Genomic DNA, 16,651 nt, shown 5'->3' with positions numbered 1-16,651 from the left:
TTCACTTTTGTCTTATTCTTTTAGCTAGACTCGTTTTATAAATTTTGAATAAAAATTTTGTTAGTCTTTAATACAGTTTATCATTTCAATTGTTATTTTTATTCAAGTTTTGTTTACAGTTCAGTAGTTGATAAATTCCTTGCTCAGTAATCCATTTTGTCAAGCATAGCATACCTTTCTTTTCACTTGCCTCAAGAAAGACAGTCGCCTTTATCACTCTTCGGTTCTTCACGTCAAGATAACTCAAGATAATACAAAATTTCAAGATTTACAAACTTTTATCAATTCTTCGAGGAAGCAATTTGTTCAAGATCGAGTCTTCAGGGAAGCAACATTCTTCTACGGGAAGAGTTTAATAGGATACTACCTGGCCGTTCACTGCTATCAGAAAGGGGGTGCAGCTTCTCAAGATTGCCTTTGTTGTCAACATTGGAAAATGGTGTTACAATTATCGGGGCTCATTATCTTCGCCACGCAAGTTCAATCTTCTTCACTGCTGTCAGAAGAGGGTCATTCAGACATTCCATCAGAGAAAATTCTTCCTTCTACTTCCTTGGTGTTGGCGCTTCAATCCTTGCTCAGCGAGCACATCACGGACTTCTACAGAACGTGCTGGATTCATCTTCTGAGGCTTGATCTGCATTTTGGGACTCATTACCACTTATTGGACTTGGATTTGGTGGCATAAGAAGGAAATCAAAAAAAAAAAAAATTGTCGTTCGGAAATTTTTTTTTTCCTTTGGAAGGGGGGTAATGTAGCAGTGCTTATTCTGGGCGGCGAGTTCTTACCAAATTAGAATAATCATTGGTTAATTTTCTCCGGTTGGCACTACTGTTTCGAGTTCATGTTGCGGAGCGGACTTGGTCGGGGTCAGTTTGCTGGCCGGACTCGGGAGACTGCGGTGTGTTACGTGCGACACTGGAACATGAGGGACTATTTTGCAAGTCACGAAAGGTCTTTTTCTATTTTAACTTTTATTTTAAATATGTAACTTTACATTCAAATATGGATTACTGATTTAACTTCATGCATAGTTAATTTATACTATGCTGGCGCCCACTCAGACATTCTTTACAAGATTCTTAAAGTTTTAAATTAATAATGTTACCTGCTCTTTGTTCATATTTTTATCAAGATGTCGTTTTATTACGTGCATTCTTGACACGCCCGGAGATAAGATGTTTTTAGAGTCTCATGTCTATTTTTATTGATCAAATATTTAATGATTAATATTTTAATAAATTAGCTTCTGTTGATAATTATAACCTTCTATTATTTAACTTCCTTCTCGGTTCTCAATCGCTACCTACATACATTGTTGTCAGTGCGCGTGGTTGAGATGACTAGATTATTGTATGTGGTAATTACCAATTAATGTCACAATCTTTAGATCCATCATTAATTTATTACAATAATCTTTTCATCACCCATCCATTGGCATTAATGCTACACGGTACGAAATCTTTGTTTTTTTAATGAGGGGTCAATCACATATCTATACTACAGGAAAAGGTTTGCCTGAACAGAAGGTCAATTCAGAACAATTGGAGAATAAGGGTGCCATTTGAGCAGTAGGTAAGTATATTTTTTATTACTGTACGAAATCTGTCTTATTTTAATGAGGGGTCAATCACACATCTAAACTCCAGGAAAATTTTGACTGAATTGAAGTTCAGTTCAAAACAATCCAGTGCTATTCTAGTAATAGGTAAACATACTTTTTTTAATGACTGAACGAAATCTGTCTTTTTTATGAGGGGTCAATCAAATATCTATACTTTTTTTAATTTTTTTTTTTTTAATTTTTTTTTTCTATTTTTTTTTTTTTTACTAAAGCCATAAAAGCAAAAATGTATAAAAACTTTTCAATTAAGTATAAAGTGATGTGTATTAAAATATATTTTTTAAAACAGTGTTTAAAAAGGAAAATGTTTCCGAACTACTTAAATGTCCATTTTAATAATGCCACAAGTAGTACTTCAAAACGCCCATTCATCAAGCGAAGCTTGCATGGTTAAAAGAGGATTTAAAATATACATACAAACAACGTAACAATATAAAACTTAATTTAAAACTTTTACATACAGAACTTGTATACGAGTTGCACCCTATCGAATGGGACTTATTTGATGACAAAGTGAGATACTTGGTTTCTGTTAAAGCTTTTAATAAGATTAATACAATTAGTAAAAAACTTGAAAATTTGTGCTCCTCAAACAAAACCAACAATAAGAGTGATAACCTACAACCAGCCCATACATTTTTCGATCGTGTACAGAACCTGTCAAATGTACATTTTCTACCTGAAGAAACAACCCTACTATCCAAGGGATTAAAATATAACCTGAAGTATTCTAATAATCAGTTAAATGCTGCAATAGAACAAGTTGCAGTGGATATAGATTCAGCTTTACATAATCATCCACAAAAATTCTTCTACAAGAGCGCTGAAACAATAAAAGAACTCATACCCAAATTCAAACCTATGCCAAATCCTGAGACAACTATAATGAAAAATATTCGTAAAAAATTAGCTGATGAAGATTTGATCCTGACTAAAGCTGACAAGGGAAATACAGTTTTTATCATCCCACGAAATGTATATAATGAAAAAGTGAAAGACTTCATTAATACTGATAATTTTGTAATTCTGAATAAAGACCCCACTAACAAGTACCTAGAAAATGTTAAACAAACACTTAAGGCATGTAAAACTAAAAAATTCCAAGATGATTCATATCACCAAGTAAATTTTTTAACTAAAAACCCCAAATCTCCAAAATTATATGGTTTTATTAAAATTCATAAAATTGACAACCCAATTAGACCAGTAGTATCATGTTGTAATGCCCCAAATTTTATAATATCTTCATTTATTACTAAAGTGTTAAATAATACCAATGTTTTCACTCCTAAATACACAATTAAAAACTCATTTACATTAGTAGAAGAATTGAAAGATTTGGTTCTCCCTAATAATTGTAAACTCATTTCGTTTGACGTGGTTAATTTGTTTCCCTAAGTAAAGTCCCTACTGCAGTGTTCGGGTAGCAGTTTACCAGGTATCCCTCTGATGAGAATACAGGCCCTGGGTCTGTCCCCCGACTCGTTATAATAGAAGAAGGACAGAAGTTCACTTCGGAGCATTCAAAGAATAAGGACGCCATTCAAGTAACAGGTAATTTTTTTTTATAACGGTACAAAATCTGTCTTTTTTTATGAAGAGTTAATCACATATCTATACTCCAGGAAAAAGTATGCCTGAACAGAAGCTCACTTCAGAACATTCGAAGAATAAAGGTACTATTCAAGTGACAGGTAAACTTCTTTTTAATAACGGTACGTAATCTGTCTTTTTTTAATGAAGGGTCGATCACATATCTATACTCTAGGAAGAAGTAACAGGTAAACTTCTTTTTAATAACGGTACGTAATCTGTCTTTTTTTATGAGGGGTCGATCACATATCTATACTCCAGGAAAAAGTTTGACTGAACTGAAGTTCAGTTCAGAACAATCCAGTGCCATTCGAGTAATAGGAGAACATACTTTTTTTAATGACGGTACGTAATCTGTATTTTTTTAATGAGGGGTCGATCACATATCTTTACTCTAGGAAAAAGTATGCCTGAACAGAAGCTCACTTCAGAACATTCGAAGAATAAGGGTGCCATTCAAGTAACAGGTAAACTTCTTTTTAATAACGGTACGTAATCTGTCTTTTTTAATGAGGGGTCGATCACATATCTATACTCTATGAAAAAATATGCCTGAACAGAAGCTCACTTCAGAACATTCGAAGAATAAGGGTGCCATTCTAGTAACAGGTAAACTTCTTTTTAATAACGGTACGCTATCTATTATATTGAGTCTCATGCTAAATATTATTTTTCTAGAGCAATATGTGTGGTTACATTTTATATAATAAATGATAAAGATGATATTAGAGTTTTATTTAACTGGTGCACTCAATATTCTACCCACATATAACATTGAGTTCCCTTTTAGGTTATTAATAATATTGGTAAAACTTATTGTTACAATGGCGCCCGACTTTTGTTAGAATCTAGTTGACGATGGTATGCAAGTTTATCCTCATCTTAATGTTGTTTCCTGAATTATTGCTTATTTTTTTTGCAGAGATAAGTAATGCTATAATTTACATTCCCGTTTGACAATCTCTTTTTTGAGGGTCTCTTGTAGATTCTGGGTGGTCGGTAACCTTCAGCATTTGTATCGTGTCCACGTGTCTAGTTAAAATTTTCATTCTATGCAGTTTTTTTGTTAATCTCGGCTCAACTCACAGACGTTTCGTCTTTTTATTCAACTGTGTCGGCCCTACGCTGTCGCACATATTTTATTTAAATATAGCAATTTGTGTGACAATTTTTGTTGTATGTTTTTAGCGTGAACTAACTATTTTTCTACCCACATAGTTTTGTAGGTATGATGGATTCTCCAATTGTGACTAGAAGCCAAACGAAACTGAAAGTCATCATGCCAAAATCAAACGAGGACTCCCCTGTTCAGAATTCCACAGTTTCGTCAGTCTCGGTTCCGGTACACCAATGGAAATTAACTTTTGACGGTTCCGGCGATGTTGGTCACTCTATAGAAAGAGTCTACGAGTTAGCTATCTCTCGCAATGAAAACACTATTTCTCTTTTCTCTTCTGCTGTGGAACTCTTTTCAGGAAGTGCCTTGGATTGGTTCAGAGTTAATCGCGAGTCGTTCACTTCCTGGGCGGACATTATTGTCGCTTTAAAAGAAAAAATTGAATTGTTGGAACACGAAAGGCGTCTTCTAGCGCAGAACAGAGCTGCGTTTCAGCAACAAAAGGAAAACCTTGGGTGCTTTATTACTCGAGTATTACTGTTGAATAATCGCTTGACCTCTTAGTTGCCTGACGAAGAAATTCTAGAAATTTTACAGTGTAACATGCTTCCTAGGTACATTCAGAAAATATCCCTTTCTGTGATCACTGATTTGAATTCTCTTAAGAAGTTGGGGAAATGATTGAGTTGGCTGACAGTCGTTCAGATTTCAGATTTTCCCCTGCAGATGCAAACTGTAACAATAATAACGCAAGTCATTCTACTTTTAATAATTCATCCAGAGGAAATAATAGGAATAATTCTTGTAATCCTAATTTAAGAACAGATCGTTTTGCTAACCAAAATAATTTGAATAAGCCCAAAAATAGGAGATTTTGGCAATCTTTTTTCAATTTCAATAATCGTAGCCCGTCTAATGTGAATTCTAGGGAGGTGAGATGCTTTCGCTGCGGTCGTTTTGGTGTTAAGGCGCCTTCATGCAACTGCCGGCGTTCAAAAAACTAGATGCCACGGGGTCCTGTCTGTGAGCGACAAGTCGACATCGTTCGCTGACATCACCTCTAGACACCGGGTTGCTGTGCTGGCTGAAACCAGAGTCTTTTTCGAGAACCTTTGGACTTCGAAGGTTCTAAACATTCTGAGAATAAGGGTGCCATTCAAGTAACAGGTAAACTTATTATTAATAACGGAACGAAATCTGTCTTTTTTTTATGAGGGGTCTGTCACATATCTATACACCAGGAAAAAGTATGCCTGAACATAAGCTAGCTTCAGAACATTCAAGAAGAATAAGGGTGCCATTCAAGTAACAGGTAAACTTATTTTTTATAACGGTACGTTATCTGACTTTTTTAAATGAGGGGTCGATCACATATCTTTACTCCAGGGAAAAGTTTGACTGAATTAAACTTCAGTTCAGAACAATCCAGTGCCATTCGAGTAATAGGTAAATCTGTATTTTTTAATGAAGGGTCAATCACATATCTATACTCCAGGAAAAAGTATGCCTGCACAGAAGCTCACTTCAGAACATTCAAGAAGAATAAGGGTGCCATTCAAGTAACAGGTAAACTTATTTTTTATAACGGTACGTTATCTGTCTTTTTTTTATGAGGGGTCTGTCACATATCTATACACCAGGAAAAAGTATGCCTGAACATAAGCTAGCTTCAGAACATTCAAGAAGAATAAGGGTGCCATTCAAGTAACAGGTAAACTTATTTTTTATAACGGTACGTTATCTGACTTTTTTAAATGAGGGGTCGATCACATATCTTTACTCCAGGGAAAAGTTTGACTGAATTAAACTTCAGTTCAGAACAATCCAGTGCCATTCGAGTAATAGGTAAATCTGTATTTTTTAATGAAGGGTCAATCACATATCTATACTCCAGGAAAAAGTATGCCTGCACAGAAGCTCACTTCAGAACATTCAAGAAGAATAAGGGTGCCATTCAAGTAACAGGTAAACTTATTTTTTATAACGGTACGTTATCTGTCTTTTTTTATGAGGGGTCTGTCACATATCTATACACCAGGAAAAAGTATGCCTGAACATAAGCTAGCTTCAGAACATTCAAGAAGAATAAGGGTGCCATTCAAGTAACAGGTAAACTTATTTTTTATAACGGTACGTTATCTGACTTTTTTAAATGAGGGGTCGATCACATATCTTTACTCCAGGGAAAAGTTTGACTGAATTAAACTTCAGTTCAGAACAATCCAGTGCCATTCGAGTAATAGGTAAATCTGTATTTTTTAATGAAGGGTCAATCACATATCTATACTCCAGGAAAAAGTATGCCTGCACAGAAGCTCACTTCAGAACATTCAAGAAGAATAAGGGTGCCATTCAAGTAACAGGTAAACTTATTTTTTATAACGGTACGTTATCTGACTTTTTTAAATGAGGGGTCGATCACATATCTATACTCCAGGAAAAAGTATTCCTGGACAGAAGCTCAATTCAGAACATTCAAGAAGAATAAGGGTGAAACTCAAGTAGTAGGTAAACTTCTTTTTAATAACGGTACGTAATCTGTCTTTTTTATGAGGGGTTGATCACATATCTATACTCCAGGAAAAAATATACCTGAACAGAAGCTCACTTCAGAACATTCAAGAAGAATAAGAGTGCCATTCAAGTAACAAGTAAACTTCTTTTTTATAACGGTACGTTATCTGACTTTTTTAATGAGGGGTCAATCACATATCTATACTCCAGGAAAAAGTATGCCTGAACAGAAGCTCACTTCAGAACATAAAAGAAGAATAAGGGTGCCATTCAAGTAACAGGTAAACTTATTTTTGATAACGGTACGTTATCTGACTTTTTTAAAAGGGGGGTGTCAGTCACATATCTATACTCCAGGAAAAAGTATGCCTGAACAAAAGCTCACTTCAGATTATTTGATGAATAAGGGTGCCATTCAAGTAACAGGTAAACTTCTTTTTTATAACGGTACGTAATCTGTCCTTTTTTATGAGAGGTCGATCACATATCTATACTTAAGGAAAAAGTATGCCTGAACAGAAGCTCACTTCAGAATATTCGATGAATAAGGGTGCCATTCAAGTAACAGGTAAACTTATTTTTTATAACGGTACGTTATCTGACTTTTTTAAAAGAGGGGTAAATCACATATATGTACTCCAGGAAAAAGTATGACTGAACTGAAGTTCAGCTCAGAACAATCCAGTGCCATTCGAGTAAACATTATTCACAAACCATCAGAGAAATATTATTTTATGGACCTCTTGTACGACAGATTGTCGCCAAGTATAAAAAGAAAAATATTTGTGATTTTACAGAAAGTCGTAGCAGCAATCAGCGTGTTAATAAGGGTTCTGGAAAATCAATGATGGATTATACTACAGGGAATGCGATTTGGGAGAGAATTCAACGGGAGAAAGACAGGATTTCGCCTCCGGTTAAAAAGGAAAATTCTGAAAGCACTTCTGGAAGTGATCTAGAAATTATTGATTGTGATTCGATCAAGGTAGAAAGCAGCGTGATTGTTAATGTCGGTATTGTTAAGAATGAGAGAAGAATCTTTTCAATCATTAATTGAAACAAACCATGAATTATCTGCAATTCAAAAATTTCACTATCTCAAATCGTGCTTAACCGGAGACGCTTCCAAATTATTAACATCTCTGGAAATCTCATCAAATAATTATCATATTGCATGGAATTTATTAACAGATCGATACGCACATAATCATAATCACATATCTATACTCCAAGAAAAAGTTTGACTGAATTGAACTTCAGTTCAGAAGAATCCAGTGCCATTCGAGTAATAGGTAAATCTGTCTTTTTTAATGAGGGGTCAATCACATATCTATACTACAGGAAAAAGTATGCCTGAACAGAAGCTCACTTCAGAACATTCAAGAAGAATAAGGGTGCCATTCAAGTAAAAGTAAACTTATTTTTTATAACGGTACGTTATCTGACTTTTTTAAAAGGGGGGTGTCAGTCACATATCTATACTCCAGGAAAAAGTATGCCTGAACAGAAGCTCACTTCAGAACATTCAAGAAGAATAAGGGTGCCATTCAAGTAACAGGTAAACTTATTTTTTATAACGGTACGTTATCTGACTTTTTTAAAAGGGGGGTGTCAGTCACATATCTATACTCCAGGAAAAAGTATGCCTGAACAAAAGTTCACTTCAGAATATTCGATGAATAAGGGTGCCATTCAAGTAACAGGTAAACTTATTTTTTATAACGGTACGTTATCTGACTTTTTTAAAGGAGGGGTAAATCAAATATCTATACTCCAGGAAAAAGTTTGACTGAACAGAAGCTCACTTCAGAACATTCGAAGAATAAGGGTGCCATTCAAGTAACAGTTAAACTTATATTTTATAACGGTACGTTATCTTTCTTTTTCTAATGAGGGGTCAATCACATATCTATACTCCAGGAAAAAGTTTGACTGAACTGAAGTTCAGTTCAGAACAATCCAGTGCCATTCGAGTGATAGGTTAATATACTTTTTTTTTAATGACGGAACAAAATTTTTTTTCTCAATGAAAAATCAATCACATATCTATACTCCTCACTTCGGAACATTTAAAGAATAAGGGTGCCATTCAAGTAACAGGTAAACTTATAGTATTTTTATAACAGTCCTGATGATGGTACGGAGGTACCGAAACCGGTAGACTTTAAAATATCAATAAAGTGACTTTAAACAAAGTGTTTCCTTTTTTAGTATTTAAACATTTTTTAATGACTGTACAATATCTGCTCTTTACATAGGGAAAACGGTCAGGAATGTAAAGATAAGTGTAAAAGAACATCTCCGATGTTTAAATAGTAATGCATTTTTAGAATTCGCGAACCATTTAATAGAAACTAATCACTCGTTTGATAAAAAATCTGGAGTTAAAATATTACATAAAAATGGAATCGGAATCAGGATTAACAATTTAGAAGCCCTCGAAATTTAAAAAGAAAGCCGTTAATAATAATTCAAAGATAATTAATAATCAAATAAATTTAACTAATAGGCCCATTTTGAACTTATTCCGTTAACCTCCGCTGAAACTGTTTGCTCTCACCCCCTACCTACCCTTCCTATTATATTTTGTCTCCTTCTATTCCATCCTCTTTAATATTTTTGTCTCTCTATATTCTATTTCTATGTCTTTCTGTAACCAATAAGGTGCCTTCTTTTCTATTTGTATCTCTTTAACTCATTATTTCATTTTCTTACTCGTTTATATATATGTCTCTGTATGTATGTAATTATCTTAATTTAATATAATAAGCCCTGACGAAGCTTGAGATTGTAGCAGTTCTTTACTACCCGCTACATTTCAAGTTTATTCGGAGTATGGAAACACTGAATTCTGGCAAGAAGAGGTGAGACGGCAACTCGAGCGCGCCCGAGCGGCCAGTACCATTACGGCTCCCGCCGGCTATATACGCAATCCCGGAAGACGCAGCGAACGCGACAAACGACATTGGACGAACATTCGAGACATCGATCTTTTGGGGAACAATGACGCAACATATTATAATTCGTCTTGCTGGTCATTGCTTTCTCATCTAAATTTAACGTCATGTAAAATGATGTTTGGCGCCCTCCACTCTTTATAACAGGTCAGAATACTTTTGTCACACACACGCACGTTTCATGTTACTTATTCTTAATTCACTTTTCTAGTCACACCATTTAACATTGCTACCTATTATTGAAAAGTCCGATGCGGAAGGCCTTCGGTCCGACGCACACGCCCTAGGATTAAATTCAATCATGAATATTTTGAGATCTCTTGTTTGCTCTGGTTTTGTACGCTGTAGAAATAAATAATATGTTGTAATTCATAACTCTTTTTATTACTACTTCTTTTATCATCATGTTACCCATTGAGGGATTAAATCCCATCATAATGGCAACGTGCCCCTTAACCTTGAAATCTGGTTATAAGATATGCGAAACCTGTTTGGCTGTAATTATTAATTCTAATAAATAGTGTTGTATTAAAAAGTTTGTTTTTTCATTTAATATCAAATATAATACTAGGCTGTGATTAAACACAAAACACAATTAGCAGAGGTAAAAGGTATAGATAATTTATCTCCATAACAGCGGAGGAGTTTGCAAATGTCATAAGTGATTATGATTCGATTTCAGGAAATCTTTTTCGTAGGACGTCACTAAAACATCACAGAATAGATACAGGGGATTGTTTACCTATCAAACAACGTTATTACTGAATCTCTTCTCATTTTCTGCCAGAAGCTCACAAATAATTGTATAGAATGCTAGATTTAGACGTAGTTAAACTAAGCAACGGTGCATGGTGCCCGGTCTTAATTGTCCCAAAGAATAATGGGAAATATAGATTGTCTTTAGATAGAAGAAAATTAAACGCGGTCTCAAAAAGGGACGCTTTTCCTATGCCTAACATACCTATCAGATATTCTGGACAGTCTTGGAGGGGCGGGTTTTCTCTCCACATAAGATTTGAACGACGTTTACTGGCAGATACCATTTGTGAATAATTCTAAAGAAAAAACTGCATCCACAATTACAAAGGTTTATTCCATTTTCTCACCATTCCTTTTGCGATGCGAGTTCGCGAATGATGAAGCTGATAGATATAAATGTATAGAAAGCTTTTTCCTTTAAGGAAGGCTACGGGGAAAAATGTGAATGCAATTCTTGAAGATGAGATATTCTTAAAACTTGGAGTACCGGACACCATTGTCTTAGATAGTGGCCCGCAGTATATTTCCCGTGATATGAAGGCTTTGTCTAAAAAGTACCATGTACGGCGCCTCTTTTACAATTGTATATATCACCCACAAAATAACCCAGTCGAGCTAGCCAACAAGGTTTTGGTAGCTGCCATAAGTTCTTATGTTAAATCTGATCACAGAACTTGAGCTAACCATTTGCCAGAAATAGAACTCGCTAAAAATTTGGCGTTACACGAGATTACTGGATATACTCCATTTTTTAATGTTGGTAGGGAAGTCGTAATATAAGGTAATCACTACAACTCGACTGATTTCAATGCAGAAAATATTACTTTCGCCAATAGGGATACTTGGGAATCAGATTTATCAGAATTAAATGTACATGATATTTTCAGTCAATTAAGAACATGCCTGAGATAGTCGTACGAAAATAATAAGATTTATCATAACCTTTGCAGAAGGAACATCCAATATAAGATCGGAAAATAACATTCAATATAAGATTTGGTATGGAGAATATCTTTTGTTCTAATGGACGCTAGTAAACACTTCTCGGCTAAATTGCCAGCAAAGTCTATTCGTAGTAAGGTCATTGAAAACGTCTCAGGTCTGCAGGTCGTATACTTGCAAAATTGAATCTACTAAGACAATCTTAAACTAGGTTAGGTTAGAGAGAATCTTAACAGCAGTTGTTTCGCCACAATTGTTCGCTGAAATTTTCTCTCATTACAATCATTGTGCTAGCATGATGTCTTTTATGTTTTCACATTGAATTCCTGTTGTGATTGTTACTTGAATGCTCATTTAAAATGCATTGGAAGTAAAGACACTAGTTACAATAAGGAATAAAAAATATCCTCGGCCGCCGTGTCGTGTTTTGGTTGTTTTAACAACAATGCCGCCGCGGTTTATCGAAACTCAATTATTGGACGATTTAAAAATGTCACAGCGTCTTTTTAAATTTTTTAATTGTAATTGATCACTTTTAAATAATGTTCTTTATTGGAAAAGATACTGTAACGTGTGGGTTACTAATCTATCATCACATAACTGCACATCCCTACTGATGCTATCTGGGACAAGAACGTTTCTTTTTGTGACATTGTATTCTTTCCCATTGCTATGGAATTTTAAAAATTGTCGCCCGATCGTTTATTAAAACACAATAGATAGGTTCAACTTAGAATCAGTATGTGTGATGAAAGTTTGAATTTCGATTCGGATGATGATACCGATCGCTTTGAAACAATGTTTTTCAATGCCATCTCAGAAGCAAAATCGCGTCTGACGATCGATTCCAAACTAATATATATAAATTCTAAAATTATTTTATTTTTTTTAAATCACCTCTCTGAAGCTAACGATAACTATTGAAATATTGCAGTTTTTCTACGCCATCTCCATGGAAAGCTACGAGACCAAGGACTATTGCTGGATGTCCCTGGAGAAGGGAATGCTGCTGGGCCTCATGGTGCCCGGCACCGTGCTAATCCTGAGAAACACGCTCATCGCCATGGTGGGCCTCAAGGCCGTCAGCAAGAAGAGGCAGGAGGGTGTGGCGTCCTCCATCCAGGCTGGGATCGCCGGCATGGGCAAGTACGCCGCCGGCCAGGCCCAATGTGAGTCTCTCTCTCTCTCTCTGTCTGTCTGATACTATGCAACACATTCACCTCTCTCACTTTGTTTGTCCACACATCAATTCACTGGTCACACTACTAGACCTCTTGTACGACAGATTGCCGCCAAGTATAAAAAGAAAAACATTCGTAATTTTACAGAAAGTCGTAGCAGCAATCAGCGTGTTAATAAGGGTTCTGGAAAAATGATGGATTATACTACAGGGAATGCGATTTGGGAGAGAATTCAATTCATAATAGAGATATGAACAATAGAGACATAAACATTATTCACAAACCATCAGAGAAATATTATTTTATGGACCTCTTGTACGACAGATTGTCGCCAAGTATAAAAAGAAAAATATTTGTGATTTTACAGAAAGTAGTAGCAGCAATCAGCGTGTTAATAAGGGTTCTGGAAAATCTGGATTATACTACAGGGAATGCGATTTGGGAGAGAATTCAACGGGAGAAAGACAGGATTTCGCCTCCAGTTAAAAAGGAAAATTCTGAAAGCACTTCTGGAAGTGATCTAGAAATTATTGATTGTGATTCGATCAAGGTAGAAAGCAGCGAGATTGTTGATGTCGGTATTGTTAAGAATGAGAGAAGAATCTTTTCAATCATTAATTGAAACAAACCATGAATTATCTGCAATTCAAAAATTTCACTATCTCAAATCGTGCTTAACCGGAGACGCTTCCAAATTATTAACATCTCTGGAAATCTCATCAAATAATTATCATATTGCATGGAATTTATTAACAGATCGATACGCACATAAACGCTTAATAATTCAAAACCACATCCAAGCCATATATAATAATGCAATCATTAAATTTGAATCTTCCGAAGAAATTCAAGCTTTTTTAGATCAAATTTCAATTAATTTACGGGCTTTGAAAAATTTAAACCTACCTACAGAACATTGGAATGCATAACTAATTTATTATTTATCAAAAAAAATGATCCAATAACATCTCGTGAGTGGGAACGAATTCCTATTCCAGAACCAAATACTAACGTTAATTCTATGGAAACATTCATAAAGTTTTAAGCCGATAAATCTTATATGCTTCAATCTATTCCAAAGTCATTTGTAACAGCTCATAAATCTGATAACATTAATAGCAAAAAACCAAATTTCACTTTTGTAACATCTCAAAATTATTGTTGCAATGTCTGTTCTGAAACTCATATTATCTATCAATGCCCTAAACTTTAGAAAATGACTCTTCAAAACAGAATAAATGCATCTAAGACTTTTAATTATGTTACAACTGTCTAGGAAAGGGTCATTCTTACGAACAATGTCAAAGCAAATTCCGTTGCAAAACATGTAACAAAAAACATCACACTCTGTTTCACAAAGAAGTTCAAACTGAATCTGAACAAGGTCCAATCATTACATTCATGGCAAACGAATCTCATGCCTTACTATCTACTGTTATTCTCAATGTTAAGAATGCGCAAGGACGTTTCATCCAGGCCAGAGCTTTACTCGGTTCTGGCAGTCAAAGCAACTTCATTATCACAAAATTAGCTACGCAGCTAGGCGTTCAGCTAATAAAGTCAGATTTACTGGAATAACCGGCGCATCATTCAACAGTAATTTAAAAACTAATATAACCATTGCTTCACGATATAAAAAAGGTTTTTAAAACAATTATCTTGCATCTGTTTAAATGAAATTACTCCAAACATTCCAGTACACAAGATCACCAGCAACCTTTGTTCTAGGAGTTGCCTAGAACAAAGGCGAACAAACATCTCAGGAATGCAACTTCAACAAACCGCTTTCGGCTGGGTAATAACACACACCGACACACCAGCTAACAAAGCTATTTCTTTATTTTCCATTAAAGACAACAATGCCCTTTGTGATCTCATGACTAAATTCTGGCATATGGAAGAAAACCTTTCTCATCCACCCCAGTCCTTGGAAGAAAAGCTGTCGAATCCCACTTCATTGACACACATTACAGAAATGAAGAAGATGGTAGATTCGTCGTTGAGCTTCCGCTCAAAGGGAAACCCACAAGACTTGGGTTCATCGCTAAACGCAGCTGCAAAACGATGGCTCTCCGTTGAACGGAAACTCTCACCTCCATTACAATTGCAATACTCTAAATTCATGAATGAATATATTCAACTAAACCATATGTCTGAAATATCTATTAAGGACAACACTTCATCCTCTAATCATCATTTCTACTTACCTCACCATTCTATTCTACTTAAATCCAGCGAAACCACCAAACTGAGGGTCGTGTTTGATGGATCTGCGAAAACCTCCTCAGGGCTCTCTCTAAATGACATCCTCATGGTTGGACCGACCATTCAAGATTATCTCCTTTCAATAATCCTACGTTTCAGAACTTACAGATATGTAATATCTGCGGACATGAAAAAAATGTACCGTCAGATCTTATTAACTCCCAAACATTGTGATTTACAAAGAATTGTTTGGTCAAACCCATCTTCAAACAAATTATCTCATTTCAGACTCAACACAGTTACGTACGGTACGGAATCAGCTCCGTATTTAGCGACAAGATATCTACGGCAACTAGCACTGGATTCACAAGAATCGTCGCCAGATGCAAGTCAGCGCATCCTGCATGACTTTTACGTCGACGATCTCCTTATAGGAAGTAATGATTTTGAGACAATGCTAAAACTCAAGTATAGTATAAATTCTATATTAAGTTCTGCCTGTATGAATCTACGAAAATGGAAATCCAATGACGACAATCTCATCGCAGAAGAAAAATCCCTCAATCAGTCTGTCGATTCGACATTACTGGGAAAATCTGAAACCTCCAAAACACTCAGTCTGAGTTGGAATTCAACTCTGGATATACTTAGATATCAACCTGCTACATTATCTGTAAATTTATCTATAACTAAAAGAAATCTTTTGTCACAAATAGCGAAACTATTCGACCCTCTCGGTCTAATTGCTCCAATAAATATCACTGCAAAATTGTTCATCCAGGATTTTTGGCAATTAAAAATTGACTGGGATTCAGACGTTCCAAGTCATGAATCCAAAGTGTAGAGACTGGTTGTTACGCTGCGAGAAACATGAAGACGTCAGTTTAACAAATCTGTTAAACGAGTTACTGTTTTGGAATAATTACGAAGAACTGCTGTTCGCGCAGTATATAACGGAGTAGGTAGGTATTTTTTCGGAAAGACTTGATGGATAGGAATAATTGTTGCAAGATATGTCCAAACCTACCTTTCAAACTCACAGTATGCTCACACAACCTCGGACAGGAAGGATTGATGTGTGATATAAAGGAGACCACGGAATATAACTTTATGAAATTAGTATTATTTACATTCACATAACTAGTGAAGCATCTTGAAGCTGGCATACTTTTTCGCCCCAACTGCGAAGGGTGATACCTTTTTCTCCTATATTCAAATCTGGTCTTATCTTATATTCCATAAGAGAAGATTTAAAATGATGATGAATACTGTTCACCAAATTCATGCGTAGAAATTGAATGTCCCATTTAATAAAAGCTGTTGATGTAGTTTTGGGACTGGTCTTTCGCGTGTTTAGCAAAGGGCTTTTTACAGCAGCGCCTTCTAATGCAAAATAATACTTATTTTTTTAAAACTAAAATTAATTAAAAAAATAACTGTAAAAATTAGGCATGATTATAATTTAATTGATTCATTTTTCTCCTTAATATCAGCTTCAAGTCACTCCCTTCAATGCAAATTTAAAATCACGGTTCCTGTGAAAAAAAAACAAAAATAACTACTATTTATTGATAGAACCCACAAAAATGGTATTATAAAATTATGTTTTTTTACATAAGTACTTTGAGTGATATAATGTCAACAAAACGTAAAAAATTTAAATACATACGTAAATAAAAAAGGACATTCGTACTACATTGGTAAATTCAGGACAAGTTAGCACCAACATTAATTTTGTTGTTGTGGTCAGATTCAGTC

The sequence above is a fragment of the Hesperophylax consimilis genome, chromosome 28, assembly GCF_061612785.1.
Source record: "Hesperophylax consimilis isolate HC1 chromosome 28, BYU_Hcon_1.0, whole genome shotgun sequence".
NCBI classification, from domain to species: Eukaryota; Metazoa; Arthropoda; class Insecta; order Trichoptera; family Limnephilidae; genus Hesperophylax; species Hesperophylax consimilis.
Note: the sequence above shows the minus strand (reverse complement) of the source record.